Consider the following 6,222-nt stretch of genomic DNA (forward strand, 5'->3'; position numbering starts at 1 on the left):
ATGGTACAAAATTCCATTGACAGCATGATAAATGTGTCTTATATTTGGCATAGCTTTAACATACCACTTTTTATTATTTTTTCCATAATAATCTTTCACATGAGTAGGGCTGTAATCTAAGATTGTTTGCAATGGGAAGTGTGAACTGATCACAACACGCAAACAGGATTGTCTGCAGCTGACAGTAATACTGTCTTTGAAGCTACTGTGTTTATTTTGAGGCCTTGCCCTGGGGACAGTATGAATTTGGTAAAAGAATCTGTTACCTTCCCAAAACTGCTGCCTCTGACAACTGAAGGTGCAAAATTCTCCCTGCTGATTCTGAATTCTGGCTCCCCATGTAGTATCACATTGCATTAGTGGCCAAACAACAGTCAAGAGCAGTTGTCATTCAATATAAGACACATTTTGAAACAATTCAGATTTGGAACTTATTTCAAAGGCAGTTAGATTTCTATAAGGAATTCATTAAAAAAACTGCCAAACACAAACAACTAGTTTGAATGCTGAACCAGTTATTTATGTATGTAGGCTGCATATTGAAACAGTTTTAAACCTGAACCAGTTCATCTGAAGCAGAATCAATTTGGTAAATGTATCAAACTCATAACTGCTTCATTAAACAAGGCATTTTCCCTGCCACTTGCTGCCTTGCCACTGTTGTATCCATAAATCATCTGAAAAGAGTTTTTCCTATCACTGTATGATATAGCATTCCACTGTGGAGGTAAGAGAATGTAGTCCTCCGTGTTCCACATCATGCCTAACAGGCTGTAGCAAAGTAATTTTATGCATTTCTCTTCTGCTCCCTGTATAAAGGAAAAATATAAGTGCTCTTTCATAGCAAGGAGGATGTTTGAGTCCATCCCTGGGCCACTCTGTTAAATGTGTGTGTGTATACATAAAAGAACAACAACTGTTTGCCAGGATTTTTATTTACACAAAAACCGTCCAGGATTTGTATATCTTGAGTGGCTTGAGAATCCATAAACAATGAGCTTAACTTTTAGTGTTACACTGTTAAACATCTATACTTCTATGATAAACTTTCCTTAAATTTTGATAAGCTTTAAGAATAAGTTTTTGGTTTTCTGGTGTCAAGATTTCTCACATCCTCCCAATGAGAAACCTCACTTGGGTTCCGATGGAGCCAGCTCTGGGCAAATGGTGGCAGTGGCCCCTTTGTCTAAGCACTAACTCTGACCCTGGCCAGATCAGCACAATGGTGCAAAAGCACTTATCTGTGACCCATCTGCTTGCAAGTGGATAGAAGGAGGTGTCTATTATGTATCCTCCCTGGTTTGGACCTCCTCACTTTCAGTAAATCATAGGAAACAATCTACCATTTTTTTCCATCTTGGAGGGCGATTGTGGGGTGTTTGCAATTGAAAGAGCCTCATGATCTAGGTTGGGGCCTTCAGTTGCATCTTCTTACCTTATTAAAAGGGGTAATCTTCTTTTTTCTTGATGAAGAAGATGAAGCAAAACAAATCACTTTCCATGTAGTAAACCACAGTGAAATTAAGGGGAGAAAAAATTACAAGCCATGGTAAATGTCAGCAGTCAATATTGTTTCTCTTTACAGAACCATAAACAAAATCATGCAACTAGTCTCTAAAAGGTCTCGATGACAGCTCTGGTAAATTTAAGCAATCTGGCTACAAAGATGAATAGTATTTTCCTGTTGCACATTCTCTCTCTCTCTCTGAAACTATTTAAATCTAATTAACCTAGTGTCAAACTCTCTGATTTCCCTCCAATGTTCTAACACAGGGCCTTAAACAATGTTGATTTTTTTTTAATACCAACTTCTTTTAAATATTTTGTTTTAACATTTATCCTTTTATTTGCCTGCGTACCAAAATAAATTATTACCTCAGTTATATGGCTATGACACTGAATCAGATGGTACCCACAGAAGAAAAACAGTTTTTTCTCTAGTACAGAAAGCATGTGTATATAACGGCAATCTTGCTCTTGCTCAGCTTGGATATTAACAACTTTTGTTTTTGCCAGTTTTCATTTCCTTCAACTGCGTGAAATTTCACTTCAGTAAAGCTAGTAACAATTCTGTTATTAAGTTCAGTAAGGAAAAATTATTATGTACCTTTAGCTACAAAATATTAATTTTCTACAGTTGTATAGGAATTCCCAGAATGACTGCCTATCTTCTCCTGCAGTACTGACAGTGGACTAAATTTTCTGCTGTCTGTAGCCAAGGAGTCAGGAGAGTTGCCCTGGGTGCACCTTGCTTCAGCATTTAGATGATTGATATTAAATTGGTTTTGTATCTGTTACTTCTTTATCCCAAAGAGGATTTTATTCCCTTGCCCAGTTTAGTTTGATTTTTAAGCTTTGAGAGAAGAAAAAGGTTAAAAGTAAGAATAGTATAAAGATAACTGGATTTTCAAATTGTTCCATTTTGTTAAGTGAAGTCTTGAATTTGCTTGGCCTTTAGGCCAAATACCATAAAAGGACTGAGAAACCCATAGTTATCTGGTTTGAAAATCTTTTGCTGACAGAGCAAGCACAAAACAGCTGCAGCTCTTGTCCAAATTACTACACACCTACATAATTCTTTTGAAGGAATCGATAATTATTTGCTTAATTCCCCAATGAGTAAAAAAACCCAACAAAAACTGCAAAGAAAACACCCTACAAGTATAAGATATTGGAAACAAAAAAGCCTGTAACAATGGTATGTTCTAGTGGAATCCATGCAAACACAAAGTTCACACAAAACATCATTTTAGTGAATATATTTGGGGCTACGTCCACTTCTTTGGATGAGGAACAATACATTGAAAATATTTTGGAGCAGTAACTTAGTGGGAGAGATGCATGCTACTTAAGTATTCTTGTACAATTTAAAAATGCAGGCAGTCTGTTTCAAACATGTTTTATTTTGAAGGGAGCTGAAATGATGGACCTGTTTTCCGGTTCATGTAGAGTGTATGCTCATCAGTGCCCTACTTTACCAAGGAGATCTGTGCTGTAAATTCCTGAAATAGCTATGAACAGCCCTCTGCACTGTCCATGTTATATGTAAGTGGGCTGACAGTGAAGTAAAGGTTTGTCAGCTGATCCACAGAGGTAAAAAATAAATGATTCAAATACTGCAGTCTCAAGAAGCACCTTATGCTATGAGCCACTACTTTTGATATATATTTTTCCAGCATTTGTCCTCCAACAAACTTTTAAGTTTCAAGCCATTGGTATAAATTTTAATTACTTTTGAATGTATTTTTTGTAAATTTATTACTTTAAGATGTCCATTATGCTACTGTTAAGAGACTTCTGTTAATTATCTAATTGATTTGGTTTATGGATTTGGCTCCTTTTCTCTAAGTTGTGTCCGGGCATCTGAACTCTAGCTAATGTCATCCACTATGTTATTCTATCTGATGGTGTCACAACTTATCTACAATGATATTTGTTTACTTGTTGTTATAGGTACAAATTGGTAGTGCTGGCATCTAATGACTTTGGCAGGGATTTTACTGGTCAGATAGGGACAGCAGAACAAGTTGCTCCTGTGAAAGTACAGTTGCATTAAAATAATAAAATTTTGTACTGTAAAGATAGACTACTGATGTAACAAGGCAGTTCAGCTCTCCTACATGACCTTTCCAAGAGATACCTAATAGCATTTGATTCCTTGGGATTTTATTTGGGTTTGTTTTAGTGCACTGTCTTTAGATATTTAAGCCATCCTCTAAAAGTTGATTTAAATGCATTTGAGCATTTCTGAATGCAGGATTTACTTGATCAGAACCTTTTAAGACTTCCTCAAAGGCTCATGACTAGATTCTTCCCAGCATGGTCCCAAAAAAGATGTTACTAGACCTGCTTCTGCTTAGGCAGGACACCAACATCTAGGACTTCTGTTTGCTCTCACCTGCCTTAATACAGTGCAGCCAAGGGCAATTGAAATTTATAGTGAATGCATTATGTACACCTAAGTTCAGCCTTGCATTTTTTCATTTATTTTTGGCAAATGCTTGATCAATTATTTTCAGTGTAAAAAAATGCATTGTCACATCCTGCTTCACAAGGATGTTCACTGTTTATTAAAGGACCTTATGCCAGTCTATTTCTTCATTCTGAGACTGAACCCTGCCCTGTGATTTCTGGTGCAGCATCCCTGTCAGAATTCATAGTTGAGAAGAGCTACAGTAAAGGAAAGCGTTTGCATAACTGGACAAATAATGTCAGCATCCTTTGCTATCAAAGTTTGAGTTAAGGTCTATGTCCTGTGGAACATAAAAAGTGCCGCTAGTCATGTCTTGTTTAATTTTTTTCTAACTTTTTTCTCTTATTTCCTACATCTGGTACCTTTTGTACAGATGACCACCTGCTCTTATAGACCAAACCAGCTGTTTAACAATGTTGTATTGTTGAGATAAGATTTTTTTTTATTTCTCTGAGGTACTTAACAATTTTTAGCCTCTGATGCTCTTTAAGGTTCAAGTGCTTTTGAAGATAAGGCATATTGCAGACACAGCATGTGATGGAATAAGTGAACATAGAATGCACTTTAGTCTCTGTTTGATCTCTCCAGATGCTGATAATTGGTGGTGGCGTTGTGGGGCTGACTGCAGCAGTAGCTGCCAAAGCAATGGAAATTGCTGTCAGGGGATTTGATACCAGGTGGAGTAAGAAAATATGGCTTAGAATCTAGAACACTGTTAACACTTTATAAAACGTTCTGGTTAAAGTTCTGCTTTGCTTTGCACTGGAGCAAAACATTGTCATTCGAAAATAATCTGGAAGGTTTCTTTGTCATGGGACTACCAGAAATTTTAGTTAATTCATTGCTAATTAACACAAAATTCAAATTATTGATTTCAATATCCAGAAAAAGAGAACATTTAAAATATGCTGCCTCAATACTTCCCAGGTCCAATTTAAGAAAAGTGTCATCTTCCCCCTTCCTTCCTAGACTTAAGATTCCTCTGTTTTCCCTGCATGTTTTACCCAGTCCATTCCAGTCCTTTTGAATGTGGGTTTGTGTGCAGCTGTTTGACCCCCACTCCTCATGGCTGTCCCTGCCCCAGCGTGGGTCATGCCTGGGCTCCTGTGCCTCACATAGAGAGCTCCCTTGGATAGGCAATGCAGGCTTCCAGGAGTGCCTCTCCAGCTGCCTGTCTCCTCAGCACTCCTCTGCATCTCTTCCCATCTCCTGCCTTAGGAGTTGACACATGTGAGAAGGGGTGCCCTGTGCTGGCCTGGTAGCTTTTGGAGGGTGAAAGGCTATTTATGTGAATTTTGGAGCCAGCTGGAACTGGATGGCACAGGCACTGCTCACACATGAACAGATTAGGTCCTCATGTACCAGGGATGATTTGCCTGGTCTTATTCCAGGTAAGATTCTGCTTATAGCATTGGAGACCTCAAACATATGTCCTATTAGCATAAAATGCTTAGTGAAATATGCATGTATCTAGGTATTTACTAAAAACTATTAGTAAGTAATAGCTTCATTATTGTTTTACCTGTTTTTAATCAGTGATTTAGAGTATTTGCTTTGCTAATGATTTCCTACTAATTTTCAATTCAGACTCAAAGTAATTAATTTGTTATATTTACTTCTGAAAGCACTCATGTCTATGACATATCTCCCTATTTACCCTCTCTAGTAATAGTTATCATTTCTAATAAGAGTTATTAAACTTGTTTGGTTTGCTTTCTTAAATGTGAAATTGGGGAAGAAATCTTCAATTCTAAGTAGCAGGAGTATGATGGAGTCAATGAAAGAATGATCAGTAATTATATGGAGCTGAGTCTTAGGAGTAAGTAGAAATGACTCATCCTGCAGAATTTGACATTTTTCAGGTGTAGATTATACACTAGCATTTACAAATAACTGATGTGCAGGGAAAATACAAATAACATCACTGTTGCTCTAACAAATGAAAAAGCAATTAACATTACAGTAATAAAGATTGTCTTTCCTTGAAGTCACTGCAGGTCTGTCAGGGAGTCTTTACAGAAGTGTTATGGGGTAATAAAGCAAAGTCTTTCATAAGTAATAAAACCACAAATTGGAATATTAGTCAGAGATAATTCTGTTTTATGCACTGTGACTTTTATAAGCTTGGGAACATCCTTCTAAACAATGACATCCATAAATGCTTTTAAAGTAATTCCTTCATTAACAAGAATTTTGAGTATTCAATTCGAGATAGATACAGGAAAAGAAAAACCAATTCAGATATTTGC

The sequence above is a fragment of the Anomalospiza imberbis genome, chromosome 13, assembly GCF_031753505.1.
Source record: "Anomalospiza imberbis isolate Cuckoo-Finch-1a 21T00152 chromosome 13, ASM3175350v1, whole genome shotgun sequence".
Taxonomy (NCBI): domain Eukaryota; kingdom Metazoa; phylum Chordata; class Aves; order Passeriformes; family Viduidae; genus Anomalospiza; species Anomalospiza imberbis.